This window comes from Columba livia, chromosome 4 (assembly GCF_036013475.1).
Source record: "Columba livia isolate bColLiv1 breed racing homer chromosome 4, bColLiv1.pat.W.v2, whole genome shotgun sequence".
Lineage (NCBI taxonomy): Eukaryota > Metazoa > Chordata > Aves > Columbiformes > Columbidae > Columba > Columba livia.
Genome location: NC_088605.1, coordinates 41,746,064 through 41,767,714, shown reverse-complemented (window position 1 = coordinate 41,767,714; position 21,651 = coordinate 41,746,064). Strand labels below are relative to the sequence as shown.

At 37.5% G+C, this 21,651-nt stretch overlaps 1 long non-coding RNA gene across 1 annotated transcript in view; it reads left to right on the top strand.

The window, feature by feature from the left end:
• LOC110358799 (uncharacterized) overlaps window positions 1-13,745 on the top strand; it is a 31,853-nt gene extending 18,108 nt beyond the window's left edge. The window contains exons 3-4 of the long non-coding RNA XR_010472279.1: window positions 3,188-3,334; window positions 8,464-13,745. This is a non-coding gene — a long non-coding RNA (uncharacterized LOC110358799). The remainder of the gene's footprint in view (window positions 1-3,187; window positions 3,335-8,463) is intronic.
• Window positions 13,746-21,651: the final 7,906 nt, after the last annotated feature.

Below are 21,651 nucleotides of genomic sequence, written 5' to 3'. Positions count from 1 at the left end.
GTTCATTACTTGAACAAGATATTAAAAAACTCTTGGAATGACTTTGTAAGGTATATTTTCAATTAAATCACTTTTTAATATTATTTCTGTTGGTTTTGATCTTAAATAAATAATAATACTTTAATGACTGTAATAAGATTCAGGTTTACAAATGTATGTAATGTTTTTATTTACATTTAAAAAAAGTCCAGATCCTTACTGTTAAAAGGACCAATGACCTTGTAGTCCAACACCGAGACCTGTTCTTATAATCAGGAGTGCCTTTGGATAGAAAGAGCTTCCAGAAGCCAAGAAAACATGTTTTGATTCCCATCTGGGTTTAAAGTCATGGCATTTATGATTCTAACTTATTTAAGTGCTTATAAAGTTGGCCCTTGTGTATTAAAAAATGCGATCAAGGGCCAAATACGCTCAAAGTTTAGATGTGTCCCTGAGTCTCTTTGGTTTCAAGAAAAACTGAGGACTAGGGGCTTTTGAAAATTCATTTAAACACCTTGTTCAGCCCAAAAGCTGAAGCCCAAGTTTGAAACTTGTGACAGAGTTGTACATAAAGAATTAATGCAAACATTATGGAGCTGGACCTTTGAATAGTTTTGCTTCTATAACATTAACTACTTGTCAATGCTGAAATAGTTTATTTTGAGATGACACATATTAATGCTAGAGGGCCTTTTTTTCTTCTAAAAACAAGGCTTTCACTTTATTTCAGGATAACAACTTTATTTGTTAAAGTTAGCAGGATAAATTACATAACACACTTACTTAAATATTAATTTTTAAAAAATAAGTTTTCTGCCTGTATCCTTTTTATTAAGTGCTCTGCCAGTATGGAATTTTATGAATTAAATAAATATTAATAATTTCATTTGTGATATTTTTCAGTATAGTATTACTGTAATATGAGATTGAAAAGCTGTGATGTAATTTGCATAACTCAAGGAAAAAAACCCGGTGGCTTAGATTAGATTGTCAAGCACCTTTACTTACTTTGGTTTAATTTGTGAAGTTAAGGAAGGCAAAGGATAAGGTAGCAAAGGAAAGCTCTGGTGGTGTGGGTAGTGTACCCGTGACCTCTGTGTACAACATGTTCGCAGCTACACTCACAGGTGAATTTATTTATACTTTCTTTCACAGCTGATGAGTGTGAAAGCAGGACATACTGTAACTAAGTAATACTACAGCTGCCTGAAGATGACATGTGCAAAATGACTGCACAGTTTGGATGTGGAAGGACTTGAAAATTTTCATAGTAAAATTTTCTTATAAATGACTTTAAACAAGAAATCAGGTACTGATGGCAAGAATCTTTGGTGATCCATTTTGGGAGTGGATTTTCTGAAACAGCCATTGTCAGAGCCATTGTCAGCTTGGCCTGGTAAGAAGAAAGTTTTTCCATCTTTCAGGCAAGTGCTTTAAGCCAGGGGCTATCAGGCATTTTGAAACAGAGATCTCCTGGGAAGAGGCTCATCAGGCCAAGGGAAGTAATGATTCTATAGCTGTGTTACAATTCAAATAATACCTTACAAACATGAAACATCGTATCTGTTTCAGTTCTGTATCTCTGGACTGACGTCAGACCATTTGTCCTTCTGTTCCCCAACTCATCTTGTATGACCTTTTGAATAATGGCAAAAGAATATTGGTATTGCTCCAGTTTTCTGATGTTGACTCAAGTTATTAAAAAGTCTCAGTCCGAAAATAAAAACAATCAGTCACAGTCTTCTTGGAAACTCTTCTGGGAGTCCTGTGTGAAATTTAAAAATATTAAACTTTAGTTAGCATATGTTTTTTTTGACGTACCCTGTAGTTACTGGTCTACTCTAAAGAAGTTCATTTTCCTCTAAGATGGAGTATCTTATCCTTCTTCCCAGACATAAAAAAGCAGTGCACTGAATAAGCCTTTTCATCCATCTGTACTATTAAATATTTTCTTTTTGCTTTAGTCACTGCCAAATACACATACTTTCTTGATCTTCTCAGTTTGCTTTATAAATTTTGCCTAGGTTATTAATTTTAATTTATACAGACCTTCTGTATATTTCTCCTGTGTAAAAGTAACACTTTTCAGAATCACAGCAGAGCAGCTCTGCACAGAGGTACAGGAACTGCCTGATAACCTGATGGTTGCAATATCCTTCTGGGAGAGGGAGGCTCTTTTCCAAATCAAACTCACTGAGCACGTGAGCTGCAAGTAACCTTTGGCCATCAGACACAGCCCCAGCAGTTTCTGGACGCACTGATTATCCCTCTCCCTGACTAACCTCTGTGCAAGTCCCAGCATGTGGAGCAGAAGGGCAAACAGAAGGGTTTTGGCTGGCAAAGCACTTTGGTATTTGGACTGGAAACTTACCTAGAAGCTGAACCTTCCTTCCTGCTGACTGTCACTTGGAAGATATTGCCTGACACCAGTATTTGCCTATTTCGTGTTGCAGAGTTGGGCCTTTGCCTTTACTAATTGTGTCCCTCATCTGTTCTCCCCCTGAATCCTTGTGCTCTTTCATGTGATGGCACCAATATATTTATATTTAACTTCCTCTATGTGATTCTGGTTTATACAATGGGTCAATTAGGAGTTTTGAATTTACTGGAAATAGTGCACACGTTTCAGCATGTCATTTTCAGGAAAGGATAGTCAGCACATTTAGATCTTCACCCATGCTCCAACCAAAGTGAGGAAACAATCTGTGATCCACGCTTTCCTTGTGAGCCCCGGCTACTATCGATTACTGTGCAGATGAAATACATCCTGGTGTCAGCACCTTTATCCAAATCACTTTTTTTTCTTTGGATTATGGCAACAAAATAAAAACAAGGCAGGAAGTACCCAAAATAATAGCAGTATGAGTGCATATCATACTATGCCAAAAAAACCTTCTTGGTTGCATATGCAGAACTAAGAATTATTTTGATGGTTTTCTAGAAACAGACATCGATAGTACATGATAAAGCTAGAGATAGTGTTTCATTTGGTGAAATCAGGAAGTACTTTGAAAGTGGAAATATTTAACATGGAAGAGAGGAGACATTAAAGTAATATATTTTTATTGAACAGCTGGCTTTGTAAAATGACTTTGTAGTCTATTGGTCTGTGCCATGTGGCCCTTCTCTGGCACTTTCTTTAGGTGTTGCAGGGCATGGTGTTCTCAAGTATCCTCACATATCAATGACAGTTTGTGGTGTTTTACAGGGGAGAAGATCAAGAAGAGGACCACAACCAGAGCCCATGACTGCTTGTGTTACATAAAAGGAAAGACTCCAGAAAAAGATACTTGTTGGATATGAAATAAATTTCATCAGAAGAAATCTGATACAGCAAGGTTTTACATACTCACAGGTAGAGACCTAAATGGACAAGAGCACGAAATACACTGTCTTGTCCTTTCAGTCACAGAGTTGTATTATGGATGTTGTCTGAACATACATTTCTGCCAGGAAAAAAATGAGCTCAAATCTACGACGTATGGTTGAGCTGTTGTATTTTCAGGTTTTATGTTAGGATTTGGTTGTGAGTTTGGAATTTTATTATTCTCTTTTTATTACTTAAAAGAGTGAAGAGGATGAGGTATCTGCACTGAAAACTTCAGACGTCTTGCTGCTAGGATACCGCTTCTTTTTTTCCAAGTCTTCTGTCAAGGAAAATGGAATATAATAGTGTTCATTTTTTATTCTATCATGCATCAAAACACAGTCATGAAAACTGGTGAAGATTTCTTTAAATCCTGGTTTTTTGACTTGCTGAAGCTCTCTGAGCAGCTCAAACTCAGTACTTGAACATAGAACAATGGCTATGTTTTAGCTAAAAGTCACTTTTTTGTTTCTATTTATATTTGGCAGACTACATTTTGATATATTAAAAATAATTAGATCTATTCTGTTTGCACTTTCTAGGACCTTCTATAAGTCAAATTTACACTGTATGAATCCCAAACACTCATTTCAAAATCCATACAACCATTTTCTAAGCATTGAATTACTTCAGGGAAAGGGAGTAGCTTATGATTTATTCACTTTTAACTTATATTTATAATACTACAATAATCGTATTTATAAAGAAAATTGTCTCAGGAATTTAAATACATAAGATGAGTTGAAGTGATTAATTCAATGCTTTTATAATTGTAAAAATATTTATAAGCAAGCATGTCTCTAGTATAAAATCATCATATCGAGGAATGATTTGGGTTGGAAGAGACATTTAAAAATCATCTAGTCCAACCCCCTTGCCACAAGCAGGGACATCTTACACATGATCAGGTTGCTCAAAGCCCCATCCAGCCTTGAACATCTCCAGTGAGGAGGCATCCGTGACTCTTCCAGGCAAGCTGTTCCAGTGTCTCACCACCCTCATGGTACAAAAAGTCTGCCTTATATCCAAGCTAAACCTACCCTCTTTCAGTTTAAAACTGTCATCCCCCCAGTCTGGTCACTACAGGCCCTGGTAAAAAGTCTTTTTCCATCTTTCTTATAATCCCCTTCATATATTGAAAGACCACATAAGGTCTTCCTAGAGACTTCTTTTCTCCAGACTAAACAACTCTAGATCTCTCAGCCTTTCTTCACAGGCAAGGTGTTATAGCCCTCTGAGCATTTTCATGGCCCTCCTCTGTATCTGCTACTAATAAGTAAAGTCTACTTTATTAAAAAAACAAACAAACAAACAGACAAACCCCCACATTTCATTCTGATTTATTCATCATTAAAATACCTCCCATGTTTTATGCATAACTAATTTTTTTAACTGCTTCAGTATTGTATTTCATTTGAGTTTGTGTGAGTGCTTTCTAATCAGAATTACAGTTCAATTACTTAACATTCTCCCAAGAGCAGCTTCTGCATCACAAAGAGGACCAGGAAAACACCTGTTCTTCAGAAAATCTAGCTCTGTTCTGTAATATCAGAAAAATCTTTTAGCGAAACCAGGGGTGAAGAAGTTGATAATTTTTTTGCTCTACGCCACATCTTTGGATGAGAAAAGATATTGTTCCCAATTTGTGACACCACATTAATGAACTAACCTCACATGCTGAATGTTTTTGAAAAGTCCATATAAAGAGTGCCATTTGTCGCTGGCTGAATGAATCACAAAATGCATGTTTATGAACTTTGGTCATCTTCTCACTTAGAGAGCCCATAGTTCTTTGCTATATATCTTGTTTTTTAGTGAAAATATATAAATATATGTTACTATTTTGGAAACAGTCCACTGGAGTAATGGAGAGATGTAAAAATGCTATGAGAAGCATACTTATCCAAACAGCACAATTTATTTTATGTAAGCAGTCATATCTTGAATCTTTAACAGTTTGTTTTAACGACTTAATTAAGACTAGTATTGGAATAGCTGTCTAAGTACAGTCACATAAGTCATGATACCGCTTTATTTGCTCTTCAGTCCGAAAAGCAGGGGACTGTGTCTAAGCTTATAAATCCTGCTTAGATATGCTTCACGGAGGGGTTCAGGGGATCAGGTTCTGAATCTCTGAACAACTTTGGGACAACAAAATCTTGTGTAATGCTAGGTCAGAGTGTGAGTGGAGGTGGTTCATGGCTGTCTGCATCTGAGTATTCACACATAGCAGAGTACAGCAAGTAATATTGGGAATGCAGTCAGCAGAGCATCCCAGTGCTGTACTACCATTACCCCAAGATGATGTGTATCAACTGTGCTGCTGAACGCAATTTCTTGTTATAACAGGAAAACGCAGAAGATTTTTGTCATAACGATATTTATTTGATTCTCTGTACTGCTCTGAGTGCTCAGCACATCAGAGGTCTAGTGTCTCATGGCATCCATAAGCCCTGTGATATACTTTCATAATGAGAGTTTTCTGATTGCTTTACAGACATTGTTGGTTCTTAAGTAGGGAAAAAGAACCAAAACACAACTGAGAATATGACCTGCTGCCTTTTGTATCAGATGTGATCCAAGACATGATGACACTTTCTGATGTGAAACCTTGTATGGCACTTTGTAAGAAAAGGTGTCCTGGCAAAATTAATGAAACAGCATCTTAGTATGGTCCAAAGTTCAACTGATAATGGCACTATTATTCACCATCTGTGCCACATTGCTTTGTTGTGTTGCTGTCCTAGTCATCACCTGTGCTTTACCCTAGATATAACTGTGCAGAAGCTGATGAAAGTTTTCCTACATAGCTTCACGAGAATGTGATAAGCTTTAACTAGCTACTTTTTGCAAGGTATTCTGTGGCTCTGGATACAAAAAGTTCCTTTAGAGATTCAAAACAGTAACATATCTTTCTTCACTGAAAGCTTCAGTTGTGAGCACCTCAAGATACAGCAGCTGCTTGCATTTATATGATTTATATGTGGATATTTAAAAAAGGCATAATTTGCGGTATTGTTGGACATTATTCTTAATTTAATAAAGCACCACAATTGTGTATGATCTTCACACTGACAGCCTCAGAGACGTTTAAAGTAGGACCAGCTGCTGAACACCTGTGACACCTCTGTAAGTTGCAACCTAGAGCTCACTGCCTAAGGACAAGAGGGGTCTTGAGTTCTCCCTGGGTCCTCTCAGTTCCGAGGCTCTTAAATGACAGAAGAATGTGACTTGGAAACAGTTCTTGAAAGCAGAGTTCCAAGCACGTATGATGGAAAAACCTCCAGGAGTGAGGAACAGAAGTTTTTACGTCCTTTATCTTCTGTTGACTCTTGTTCCCAACATTAATGAGTTCAACTAGAGTTGAGGAACTTGTTCAATATTGCAGTCCCCAGAAGTTTACATTTCAACAAACATAAAATATGAACAAAGGAGACAAACAAAAAGAACAGAGAAAGGAAGGATATGGCTTCAAACAAATGAAGCCAGTATAACTCAAAATACAGCTAAAGAAAGAGAGGAAGAGTAAATCCTTTAAATAAGCAATATTAGCCACAAAGTCCCAAATGGATATGGGAAGAAACAAAACAATTTTTTTTAAAAAAAACCAAACAACACAGCAAATGAGAATTATTCATAGAAGCTCACACCCTCCTCTGAAGGTTGCAAACTACTGAATGTACTGAGACTCTGCAGCCCCTGCTTTCATTAGCTTTAACTCCAACAGTAACCATAACACTTGTGATAGACTGAGTGCACTAACAGGCATTAACAGCCTTGAGTAGCCTCACCTGGGACTCTCACCCACATGCCCTCTGCCCACAGATCCTGGAGCTTTAAGCTCAGGCCTTCAGTCTCTTCTTGACTTATGCTAGGTTGGTCTGTCTGCATGGTGATTTGTTGCTGGACCTTAAACTTGCATTGTGGGTAGTTCATTCCTAGCCCTGTCTCTTGGGTGGGCTCTTCTGCTTTATGGTTTAGCTTTATTTCCAAACTTTTCTTTAGCTGCTCTTTACTGGAGTGCTTGGGTGGGCCCTGTTTCCAGGACTCCATACTCTAGCTAGTGTGGGCATACTCTTTGCTGAGGTTGTCCTGAGCTCTGAGGTTGGTCCCCCTTGCACAGCAGCCCTGCATGTGCTGCTCCCTGAGAGCACTAAACGTAAGAGCCCAGGCATGCTGAGGTAGAAAACATGAGGTATGACAGTCCCAAATCTGTTTCTCTGGAGCTTCAAAACAAAATGCTTTCAGAGTCTAGAATTTCAGGGAAGAGATGTTTTTCAAAATGATCTCTTTTGCTGTGGGATGGCTGTCAGGACTTGCAGAAGATCCAATACTTGGGAAGAGTCAAAGAATTATGAACAACCATTGTGTGCTTCAGGCATTCAGCTTCAAAACAAATTGTACATGTACCAGAGACTTGATCGGGGGAGGGTGAAATAGTGTCCACTTTATGAGAGATTTAGAAGCTTAACATAGCTAAAACAGAGCTCTCAGAACAGGCTGAATTTCCTTCAGAGTGAAATTGCTGTTCTATGTCTTACTTGACAGAGCACCCAGCAGAGAAATGGCAAGGCTGGGAGCAGATTCCGTAGGATATCTCTATTTGTTAGGTAGGCTGCTGGCCTGAAGAATGTGGATTAGACTCAATAGCATCCTTCTGGATTGAGCAAGTGTGTGAGCTGGTGGGAATCACAAAGCAGGATTTGAAAACAGTTTAATCTGGCAGAATTTCATTAAGATTGAAACACCTCTGGAAAACATTTAAACATTAATGGATAGGCAAATTGAGAATAGAAAAATGTTCAGTAAACACAGCAGTGTTGTTTTTCCCCCTCCAGTTGGCTCTACTGATAATTCTCCTTGTATACTATATAGTAGTAGTTGGTATGGTTCCATGTGGCTGTTTTCTTGGCTTAGGATTTTTGGTTATTTTTGAATGTCTCTGCTCAGGACTGTTGACGGCTATATTCGGAAAACAATATTAAAGTAACTTGCAGTCTTAATCACTTAAGAGTTAAGGAATAGAATTAAGGCTGTTGAGGCCATTATAGTTCAATCCCCGTGTACGTTATGAGATAGTCTTTAATTACATGATCTCATTCTTTGTTTTCCCACAGGACCCTGCTTCATTCAGCGCGCAGGATGAACAGTGCTTGGAATGAATCAGCACAACACAATGAGAGAGTCTGTTGTTTGCAGGACTCATCTCAGTTGTTGAGGAAGCTGGGATATGTGTTTTGAATGATTTGGGATGTCAAGAAAAGAACGGATGGTCTTGTAGCTGAGGAAACTGTATGTTGCCCTTGAGAATGAGTTTCTGTCACTGCCTCTGCCAAAAAAGACACTGTGAGGGACTGTTTTGGGGGTGATTTTTTTTTTTTTCCTTAGGTAACCATTAACTGTGAACATCTGATTTTCCTAGAAATTTCAGGGCATAGGTCCACATTCTGTACTACCACAATCAAAGAAAATATTTAACTCAGTGAGTGCTGTTCATTCTTGCACTTCGGGGAAAATGTCGTGTGCAGTCATAATTAAGAGATGTTTTACAAGGGAGTTGTGCTTTTAATACTTCATATTGTGCTCTTAATAGAGCTATTTGAGCTATAGAGCTATTAAAATTACCTGTATATACATACCTAACATTTACTGAACTGTTAAACAGGAAACTAGGAAAAGTGACTAAGAGTAAATCAGTCTTTAGTAGGTATGGATATGGAATACCAGTGCAAGTTAACTAATATTTTAAGTACAAGTTTCCTTATTTATAATGACAGTCTGTGTTTATCTTTGACACTCACCTGTATATCCTATTAAAGTAGCTGCAAACTGTCTGTGAAGGACTTGTTTTGTTTTGCAATCTCTTTAAATAGTCCAGTTTATTTTCAGTTTTAGGGGATTATTTTAAAATCAAGGCCTAAATGAAACTGGTGTATCAGCTTCCACATATTTAACTTGCATCTAGTTTGTTCTCCAAGTAACTCGTTGTGGTTGTCCATTCCATTTCCATTTTAATACCTATTTTTCAGCATCAGTCTAACCAATGTGACATTGATGTGGGAAGAATTACTTTTTGCTTATTTAGAACAAATTAGAAGCAATGCAGTTGGCCTCTGCTCCCATGTAGCTAGGTCTTACTTCAGAAGCGCCTTATCAATGAAGAGAAATATCCACACTGTACTCAGAAGTTGGACTGCAAGTGACAGTCTGCTCAGATGAGTTGTTGCTAAAATGTGAATATTATTTCTCTAAATCATAGAAACCAAAGAAAGAATCATAAGAGCAGAAAACAACAGCAAAAAGTCTTATCTCTGACATCTTTAAACTATATCACCTTCAGTAATATTCTCAACCAGGGTCTCTATGCCATAGCTTAGAAGGAGATTCTCAGCTTTCCGAGATATTCTGTTTCTAACTGTTGTGCTCTTCTGAAGTAATTGAACTGGAACTAACTGTGCTGTTTTACAGTGGAGAAAAAAAACTGACATTTCCAAAATTTTACTCCCATTTTATCTTCACCTATTACATAATGAAATGTAATGGCAGTATATTAGTAGTCTAAAAATACTTATTTGTATGTGAGCACTTATCCCTTCTGTTGTTATTCTGCATTTGAGCAGTTTAGTTTAAGGATCTGAATAATTTTTTTTTTTTTTTTCAGTGAGGGTTTGTATTTTGGGTTTGCTGTTTCTTATGGCGAAGAGTGAAGGGAGAGGTAAAAAAGGGAGATCACTGACAGTCCTGCTGGATTCTAATTTTTTTTTTTTGGAGTCATAACAGGTTATCTTGCTTTTTAAGTAGTCATTCATCATAGAAGCTGGGTAAAATCATAAACTCACATCAGATGTTTTTACTTGAGTTTTTATTCACAGCAATCAACCCTAGTTCAGGATAATAAAAACTGATGAGCTTTATGAGAATATTCCAGGGTTGAGGAGGGTCAGGATGTGGCTGTGATTGTGGAAGTGTGTCTACTCAGCACAGATGGGAAGATGAATATCACTGCCACTGCTGCACAAGTACCCTGAGCTGCAAAGGAGCGAATCCAGCTGAATAAGTGAGGCTTCCAGCCAGGGGTGTTCTCATAAAAGCACAGTCGTGCTGTGTGCCACGTTGTAAGATTTTGCTTAAATCAGGTTCCTCCAAAGCAAGGATATTGGGTCTAGAGACTAGAGAATGACTTTAAGAAGACCAGTTAAGTCATAGAGCTTTTTCTGTCAGGCTTATGCCTTATAGTAAAGCAACTCCTAACCTTCCCATAATCTTCTGAATCTTACGTTAGAATCAAATTGTATTCTGAAAAAAAAATAGGCCTTGTCTACCTCATCCTCAGCTTCTATCATTTATTAAGAGTAAAAACTATGGGCCATTTCAAACGGTCAGAGCTGTCTGTTTCCTTAAATTTTTCTTTGGATAGATTCTGAGAAGTGCTACTTTGAGTTTTCCTATTTCCTGTATCAACTATAGCAGTCTGTATATTAGGTGGAGAACACTATTTCTAAATCTGTCATGACAACAGAACTTTGTTCAAATAAATTAATGCAAAAATAATACTTAACCTTTTTGGCCTAGTGTTACCCAGAGATGTAGAATACAAAAGCAGAGACTGTGTCACATCAGGTGACATCAGCTTTTCCTTAACACTAATATTAGTAGCAAGCCTGGGGATGTAGAAAATACTGCACAATTCATTACCGTATTTCTGAATGATCAAATCTCTTTGTATGAGAAGGGCTATAAATACTTTATTCTGCAGCCCAAGGGCAAATCTATGATAGAGACAAGATTCTGCAGCCACAGATTACAGAAAACTCAGCATTCTATTGTGCCATTAATAGGAGCTTCTAAGTACTTCTGAGATGACCTAAAAATAAATCAGTGCAGCTCTTCTGTTTTATAGACAAATTTATTAGAGACATGGGGGAAGGGAGCAAGAGAAGAGAAAAATGCATATGCAAACAAATTTTCAGAAGCAACATTTTCTGAAGAGTGTGTGTTATGCAAGTAGGCAGGTAAGACTCGGACTTGAGTAAATACCCTATGTGAAATCCACATCTAAATTAAAATGCAGTAACTTGCAAATGTTGATTGTGAGCCAGCCAACACTGAGAAGTCTCTGCAGTCAAGGTGCTTGTCACTTGTAGTGAAGAAGGATAATTCTGCTCTAAATAGATTGAGGTTACTGCTCAAAAAATCTCTCAGCTGTTCCCTTTCACTTACGAATAGAACAACTAAAACTGCCTGCAATCTATGGATTGAAGTAGGACTTGACTTTATCAATAGATAATGGTATAGCACTAGGGACAAACTTCAGTTCAAACCTGTAAGGCAATTGAAAGATTGAGCTACTGGGACATCCCCGAGATGTGGATTTCAGCACACTCTTAGACAGACAGGTTATGTGCTCGATTTTGAACTCCCTTTGAATACTAGATGGGATTTCTTCCTTCATTATTCCTCCTTCATAGCTATGTCAGAATCTCTCTCCCAATTTTTCATGTGGTTCTTGAGCAGTGAGTGTGTAGCCATTTTTTCCTTGGGCTGATGCTATGTTTGTTACTAAGTTAATTATTTTCCTGTTACTTCTATAGGAAGCTAACATACCCTTTCATGCACTTTCTGAAGTGCTCTCTTGGAAGAGACTCCTGGAAGAGGGGCTCTCTATTGTTTTGATCAAAAGAATGGTCAGGATTATATGTACTATTTCAAAAAATGTTAATACATGCTTGAGCTTGTAATAATGTCATCAATGTTGCTCTTTTTTTAACTGGAAATACCTTGCTTCATAGTTGCTTCAATTGTATTTCTGTTTCTTGGGTGTAGGAGGTTGATAATAACTTTGACTATTAAATCCATATCTTTCTTCCATCACTTTGTCTGAGATTCCAGAAATAATTCTTGTTATTGCCCTTTATTTATGACCTTGCATTCTGTACAATTGATTTTCATCCAATTACTATTACTTTGGCTCCCAAGGTCATTGACGTTTAGTGTGACAGTACAGTTCCCTTCTGCATGGCCAATTCTTTTCAATAACATACTATCAGCAGATCTCAGTGGCACACTTTTATTTTGTACAGTAAGTTTATAAACATAAATATTAAATATTTGCCTCATGATGGCTCTTTGAGGACTTCACCCAGAAACCTATAAGAACTTCTGGTTCAGCATTCCTCTACAGTCTGTGTAAAGAAGGCAGATTCACAGTTTACTTAGCTTGACTGAATTGCTACTCTTTGCAATGTCTGATAAATATTTACAAATGTTTCACGAACCTTGTGTTTACATCAATAAGGATGATATTTATGGTGAAAATAGCTGGAATGGAAAAGAAGTTTTAAAACTGAAAACAGGTGCATAGGAAAACAGTGCAGGGTTTTTTTTCTGCAATTACTTTAGCTGCACCTGTGCAATATAGTATTAAATCTTACACTGAAATTGGTAGTAAAAAGACAAACTGACAGCAGAAAAATTATCTTTCATCTGGAAAATGACAAGTCTGTGTTTCTTCTTTCTTTGAGAAGAAAAATATACAGTTCTCTACAACAATATAAAGCAATGCTGACACCTACAGAGAATGTATGTAAATATCAAGATAGAATTTGCATTTTCTGTGGGAATTTCCAGAATTATTTGGTAAAAGACCAAATGATTTAAAGCAAACTTTTATATCTTTATATCTGCTAAGCAGAAGATAAAGATTCATTTTTCTTTGGTAAATAAGATACAACTTTGAACATTAACCATATGCTTTTAAAATTATACAACTTTTAGTAATGTACACTTCCAAGTGCTGTTTTTTTTTTTTTTTACAAATTGATTCATACATAGCCATGAACCAAGCCATCAACATGATGCACATTGCTGCACAGAATCTGGTTTACTGCCTCTGGTGGGCTGTTTCCCCTTCCCTCCCTCACTGTGACACAACAGGATTACATTAATATTACCGGGGTTTGAAGCTTTTGTGCTCAGCCAAACAGGTCTATAAAAACTTCTATGTACTATTTTGCCTATATGTGGAGTAAAGTTAAAGAAAAATTAGCCTAACTTATTGAGGAGAGATTACATAGAAGAGACATAGCTCTTTTATTGAGTATTTTTTCACTGGTGTATTATTATGAGTTATGCAAGCTGTGATATTCAACACACTGGTGCAGAAAGGTGGACTCCTCTCCTTCAAAGCACATGATAGATACGGCTTGGACCCAACTCAACTTGTGAACAAAAGGAAAAAAAGTAGTAAGACTGAATGACTTCAAAGCTTGCTTTAGAGTTCAGGGTTGTTTTTTTTTTTACCCATAGAGAGCTACAAAACAGAAAGCAATACTATTCATTGAAGGCAAGTAATAATTATTTTGACGTAAAAGGCTGAATAAACCCCCTCTGTTCTAGTCTTCTACTGCTGCTTTGGAAATGAATGTATCACAAGGTATTAATAAGTGTCTTTGAAAACCATGCACATTTCATATCTTGGAATCTTTTCATCTGATAGAAAACAGTTCTTTACTAGTCAGATTGTCAAAATCTTCCCATTTAAAAGTAAAGTATTTGCACTGATTAATGCATATTTTCATTTCTATTGGAGAATCAAAACATTAAAGTTCAAGTATATTTATTTTTAGAATTAGAAATAATCATTTGCATGTTTTATTAAAAAATTGTATGATTGAAAACAGTGGACTTCCCCTTTCACACTGTAACTGTGGCCCTAAAATTGTGTATACCATGCTTAATGCATAAACCAATTTGATACAATTTTGTGTATATAAACATATGTATTGCAATGCATATAACATGAATACCAAGTTGATCTTAGTTGAGGGAACTGAACCAAGTTAAGAATTACGCTTTCCTCTTCAATAATTGCATGTTTACATTTTCAGCTTTTAATTCACGCATGTGTTTAGAACAGAATCATTGTTTTTAAACTTCATTGTTCTGGTGGATCTGAGCATGATGACAACAGTGAAAAACTTAGCTTGTAATTTCAAATGCTGTGAGATTAACTTCTCACCAATGTTTATTAACACTGTCTAGCAAATGAATATTGTTCCCATACTGATTGTTATTTGCAAAGGCTTAGGCCTTACAGGTACATAATTAAGTAGAAAAGCTCACTGAAGTGTAACTGGCAATTTTTTTTTTTTTTTCCTTTTTTTGTAATATGCAGAAGATGGATGCTGCCCCTCACCTCTTCATCCCTTGCTGTGAGAATTTACACATACAGCAGCGTTTTGTGAGGCTGCAATACAATCAGCACATTGTTTCAAAGCACCCAAAGACAACGCATTATTATGTTTTTATAGTAGTGTGTTTCGGTCGGTTAATGGGGAAAGGGAAATCGCTGGAGGTATGTTTTGCCCGTGACCTGGAACCAGTCCGTGCCGCGCTGGAGCTGCCGGAGCCGGGTGCCCTGGGGAGCCGTGGCGGGGGCGGCTGCTGACCCGGCTGCTGACCGGGCGCCCTTGGCTCTCACTAGGGGTCGCAGGATGCCCAAAAATCGCAACCTCCTGGCGGGGGCAAGGATGCCAGCCTTCCCTGCCGGCTACCTGCAAAACCATCTCTTGCAGGCTGTGGGTCAGCCTTGGAAAAACAGGCAAATGCCACCATCGGGCCCTCTCTCCTTGTCTCCTAGTGGCCTGCTAAAAACAGGGTTGTTCAGGACAAGAAGCTTGAGTCCAGGAAGGAGACAGCATCTACTTGTTATTAAATACATATGTCAGGTAATCTGTAAGAAAGTCCTAATGCTGGTACAGGTGAGATTATTTTTGTTGCAGAGTTTAATCTGGATATTAACTGGAGACTTGGCCAGGCAGTGTTTTCTATATTATGCTCATTAAATGCTCACTGTTGAAAATTAATAATAAATTTAATTTGTAAGTACCAGTCTCCTTCCACAGTGAAATCCTTGAGGTAGTACTGGTGTTCCAGTACTTCACCTGATTAATTATATTCAGACTATCTGAAGGACTACATTAAAAATGTAGGCCACAGCAACAATATTCCTTGTGGAAGTTCTGGTACTAAAATATAATCATAGGTTGCATTTCAGAAGAGAGCTTGCTCATCTGGTCTGCCACTGCTTTTTAAACCAAACTTCAGTCATGTTCCTATGTCTTTATTTCCCAAACAAACACATATTCCATAACTGTGGTGACAGTAGGGATGGAAGTTAGAGAAAAAAGTGTAGCAAACAGTAACAGAAAAACCAAATTTACCTATGAAGAGAATTGCCAAGCCAATCTGTTCATTAAAGTAAATGGTATTTGGACAGGAATAGGCAACTCATTACAAATGTATCAGGCAGCCTTATTCTGAGTCAACTGAAACATGTCAATATCAAAAATTGTATTCAATAAATAGTTTGACACTTGACACCAATTGAAATAATTTCTTACAAAGATAAGAATAAAAATGAACAGACAGTCTTGATTTCTAAAGAGAGTTGAGTGACAAAGTAATGGCTTTCAGCATATTTGTGTACACATACAGAGAGAACAAAGCAGGCTTAGGAAAGGGAAGTAGTACTAGAGGAGCTTTTCACAAACTGAAGACTATTTGAGTCATTTAGAAGTCATGACTCATCACTTCAGTACAGTTCAGTCTTCAAGCAGAAGGATTTCTGACTGTTTCCACTGTTAGCAGTTTGTGCAAAATTTGAGTGTTTATGTTACAAATTTTTCTAGTATAGGGAATTTGATAATACGTCTTGTTGCATTTATCTGCGATGTATGTCCTACAAACCACTATACATGTCACTTGCTGAAAAAGAGGATCCACACAGATATAAATTTGCTTATGGTATACTGAGTTAAGGGTCTTTTTTTTTGGGGGGGGGGGGGAATGAAGTGCAGTTTTTACATGGTAAGTATTATTTTTTAACAAGTAAAATGCATGTGTGAACACATACTTAAAAATTTTACCTGTTGTGGCAGTTCTACATAATAATAAAAACAAGTACAAACATACACCTTGATTCTTATGCTCCATGCTTGAAGATTCTGAATTGTTCATATATACAGTGTTTTAAGCCTGGACTCAGAAAGTAAAGGCTTCTTCTTGACTCTTCAGATCTGCAGCACATGCAGAAAGTAACACAGTATTGCTTTTGCAGCAAGACTGGACTCTGTATTTTATGCAGCACAGAACCCTGCATGTGTAAGTGGTGCCTGGAATGCCCTTCACCCTTTTCCTGGAAGGCTGAAAAATTTATGTAGAATGTGGTTACACATTCTAGTTTAACTTCGGAAGCGTTTTGATCTCAGACTATAGTTTGGGTCCTTTATATTATGGATGTGTGTGTGCATGTATATGTGTACACAATTGCCAATAACTATCTCTAGTCATCCGTGACATTTCTGGTATTGCAAATTGATTAGCTTTGAGGGGAGGGGGAAAAAAATTAATTGCAAGGGCGTAGTGCTCTAACTGTGCTGTAGGAAAATTCTACTGAAATGGTTGTAAATTGAGCTCGAGTTGTAATGCATACATATATTCTGTGTATATGTGTAATTACTGTAAAATGTGTATTATTTACAGCAAATACTGCTTGATTGGTGTTTGCACAAAACTGTCACCTTGGTGAGTAAAAGAGCATCCTTCTTTAAAATACAAGATAATTCCTGAACCCTCCAGGCAGAAGTTATTAATTATTGCTTCATGGTACATCAGTGTCTTCTTTTAAAAGAAGCTTATGCTGCATAGTCTAGGAAAATGTTCCATTATAGTAAAAAAAAAAAAAAATTGATAATAAGCACAGTGCAAACAATTTTGGAGAGAGCTGGATAATGTGAATGCAATTAAATTAGTTTTGCCATAGACATTTAGGATCTTATGCCACTGAAGATTAGAAAAAGGTACTAGCTAGGCTTCCTTAGGTATATGAGGGTTTTTCTGGATAGCTGCACCATAAAATTCAGTGGGTATGATACTACAAGTATTAATGAAATATGCATTAGACAATGTTGAAAGCAGGAAAAGATCTCTGCTGTGTGGAGAACTTATGGAAATATGACCACAAATAAAACAAGGCTAATAACTGCAGGACGACATTGCTGTCACTGATGGTGCTTGTATCATAGTTTCATGCTGCTTTCTGTAAGACAATTGCCATTCTTCATTCTGGAGCTGGTGATACGCCTTATTTGTTTTCAGTGATCCGGAGTTAGAAGAATACATTGTGTCTATGTACAAACCCAATTAGGGCAGGGTTCCTCTGTTTGCTTTTATAGCTTACCTCCAGTCTCAGTGTTACATGTTTTCTGTGGTAAGTGCCAAAGAGGTTATCAGAAGTGATAAATTCCAATATAAACTAAACCAGAGGTTTTTCATCTGAGCGGCATGTGGCTCAAAACAGTGAATCCTGTTCTGCAAGGTGCTGAGCTGCTTCATCTTCCAGGAATGAACAGAAGATCAAAATGCTCAGCAGTCACTCAAGATCAGGCTCGTTAGAGACTTTTTTTCTGTCAAAAATGAGCCACTGACTCCCAGCTATGTGACAGTATGCTGAATACTGGAGGGTAAGATTAACCCTGTACACCTAGTCAGTCTAATAACAAATGTCACTGCTCAGCCTAACAGCAACATTTGTTCATAGATGAAGGCTGAACAGGTCTAGGAGTAGTAATATAATTGTTGTAGCTTATTAAACTTACATTACCATATAGTTGCCAAAGAAACTATCTGCACCAGCTACCAATGCCTAGAATGATGACTGGTAAGTGATTCTGTTCAGCTCCTATGCAAGTCAAACACAAGTTTGCTGTTGACTTTGACAAAGAGTAGCCTCTTACAAACTTGAGAATTGAATCATGAATGCTTTACCAATTTGTAAAAATAAACTACAGACTTCAAATCAGACATCTTATAGCTAGCTTTTTTTTTGAATGCTAGACAATAAACTAAACCAAATAAAATCGAGCTGGCGAACATTTAGATGTCAGTTTTCATCTGGCAGTCTCTGTCTTCTGAAGAACTGCAAGCTAAGGTCTATTAAGCTCATAGACTTTGTTTTTTTAATTACAGGGAGGGAAGGGGGCCTCCTAATACTTGGAATGCAGCAGTTTTCAGACAAGTGAATATTTGATATGACCTCCTATACTAACCTCCTCTACCTTCTAGCTTTGAACATTGCTTTAACAATTAAGCTCTTCTGGCCCTGTGTTTAAATAGCTGTCCACAGCTACTGCAAATTGATTTATGGCTTGATGAGGATCAGGGATGCTGAGCAAACACAGAGCAGTTTCTAATTTAAGCGGTGCACCACTGGTTTTGTTGCTTGATTACTTGTTTTAACGTCAGTAAGTGTTGTCAACATAGTTTTATTCTCTTTTGCAGTTTTTAGAGCATTAACAATGCAGAGGCTGTAACACACATGTTATAAACAGTCTGGTTTGGTATCTAATACTAAAATTCCCTTACACTGTCCTCTGATAGATGTTTAAGTTGCTTGTAAACCTTTGCTTAACTGTAGAGATTTGCTATGACATTTTCCATGCAAGCTGAGTTTTAGTTTTAATTTCTTGTTCTTCAACCTTTCTTTTAGAATACTAGCTTAAAATATCCAGATATTGGAAAATGAAACTTGCAGATACGTGGGTTTGCTCAATTAAAAATCATAGCAGTGTTTTTGGAAGCGCTTCAGTATGCTTAACTTGTAGGAAAGGTAGTTACAACTTGAGGAGAGTGTCAGTCCTTATTTCATGGAATGTCTCCTTTTTTTTCCTTTAACATTACTATGGACTTAAGCATCACCATAGCCAGCCTTGAATATATGCAGCTTTCTTACCTGAGTGTCTCACCTGCATTGACATTTTATATGATCATCTTAAGCTGTGTCTTGCTTGGATTTTCAACTTAATTGAGAAGAAGTTATGATTTCACATGCTTAATGCATGTGGTACCTATGGGATGAGGAGAGGAAAGCTGTCTGACTTGAATAGACAGAGAAGAAGAATTGATCTTGCAGCACTGTAAAGTCAGCACAAAGCTCCTGATAAAGAATGTGGAATATGATTAGGAGAATTCAGCAATGGGATTGGTGGGTATATTTTGGGACAATAAAATTGCTTGGATAAGGAAACTGGGCCTGAGAAGTAACAGAGTGAAAGGAAAGAGTTAGATGGAGGATTGCAGACAAGAAAAACTGCCTGAACAGCAGTACAAAGGCTGGAGCTAGGATAACTCTGTAACTGAGAAATAAGGTCAAGGAGCAAGACTAACCTTGTGGCACATACCTGGAGTGAAGAACAGACAAGGAAGGTGAATGTCAACACAACTAGAAGTTAAATCAGGTGAGAAGGCATAAGAAAAGGATCAACTAGTGAAAACAAAACAACAAAAAATATCAACCCTGCACAGCTGAGGGTGAATCTGAGAGTGAGGAGTCCCAAAATAAGATTAAAGAAAAGTGCAACTAGGACAGATGGAACTGGGATGAAAATCAAACACTAGCACTACGTAGGTAAGAAAAACAAAACTGGGGTGAACAGCCAAGACTGAAGAGAGAATGAAGGCAGGTTAGAAATAATAAGCCAAGATAAGGCAAAACATGGACATGGGAAGCAAGCAGATGGGAGTGTGCTATTAAAAAACACCCTCTCCCAGAGCTTGGAAGGGATCCCAAGATTCGCTGTCATTCTTCTGCCAATAATAACTGTGAAATCCAGTGGTGAAGAGAGACACATTTTTTCAAACACTGGGCCAAACACGGAACTACCTACCCGTGCTAACAGGTACTGCGTGGAGGAGCAGAAGTTTCACAGCGGTGGATGAATTATGTGGGTGTCAATAATGATGGGGCTGTTGCTGGCAGGAGTCTGGTCATGTTTATTCTAGAAACTGAAGGAAGTATTGAAAAAAGGACTTATGGGAAGAGCAATGGTGTCTAAAGCCTTCAGAGAACCGAACGGCTTGAAATTTGAGTCTTAGCCCTTGCCTCTGCTGCAGAGTTTCTTGATAAAGCTGGTTCAAGGCTTTTAAATCACACTTCTTGTTATTTGCTTCTCATTTTCAGATGCCTGAAAACTCCAGGCTTTGATTAGAAGTGGTTCTGGATACTCAGTGAGTAAAATTACTGCAAGTAAAACCAGTGGGATCCAGGCCTTGTAGAATTAAGTTTTTCTACAGTGCCAAGTCCTGACAGGCTTACAAGACATCAAACCAGGCAATCTGTAACTGCTTCCTACATGTAGTATTCATATCCCCTCATCTGAGGGGTATATTATGAAAGTAAAGCAATTAATATTTTTGAAGCACATGAATACTGTAGCAACAAGCTCTATAAAAAGCCCATGAGGAAATTAATAACTCTGTATGCAGAGTAGGATCTGAATAAGTGTGTAATGAATAAAGCATGGGGCATGTTTTCAAAAATAAAACAGAAAACATGACATTGAAGGACTCCTTGTAAATTAAGCACAGTGATCTGCAGAAAAAAAAATGTATGTGAACATGCAATGAACAACCTTCGTAATAGATGAGTAGATGTGGGAGAAAACGGAGAAAAAATGTTCACAGGTGAGCTCACTGCTGTTAAGATCATGAGGGCTTGATTTTTAGCTTGAAAACTTTGATTTTAGTTTCTATAGTTTACTTGGTATATATTTATGATTGTGTATATACCAGTTTGCTAGTGTAGACAGTCTATTTGCTACAATGCACTTTCAGCTTCAGTATTTCCCGACAAAATAATGACTTGGGGAACTGGGAACTACTTAAACATAGTTTCAGCTGTTTCAGAAGTGCTCGAGGTACCTCAGAGACAAGGAATGAGTTTATCGGAAAAAAAAAGTAGGAAGGTAAGCAGCTCCCACTGAACTTCACTGTGTTTGCCTTCTGAAAAATCCCATGAGTCCCAGCCCCAGGGAGCTGACCAGTCATGGTCTTCAGCCTTCAAAGCCTTAGGCATGTGCTGAGCTTGATGTCTGTGAATAAGCCCATTGTGTCCACCCACCTAAAACTCCATACGAGATGGAGGCCTAAGCAGGAGACAGATAGCCAAAGAATGAGGAGGAGGTGTGAGCAACGATGTTTCAGATGTATTTTTTTAGTTCTGTGATTGTGTCTGTCTTTCTTACATACTTGTTCTTTTTTTTAAAGCTCTTTTTGTGTGTGTGTGGGAAGAGCAGAAAAGCCTCCAGCTTTCTGGATTAAATATATATATTTATATTTATATACATATTTTAATATATATATTTTTATATATATGTATATCTAAATAACACCACCACTTTTAACATAACTGCATTCACTATTATGTGTCCCTGTAATATAACCCAAACCAGGAAATTTAAAGGAAAAGG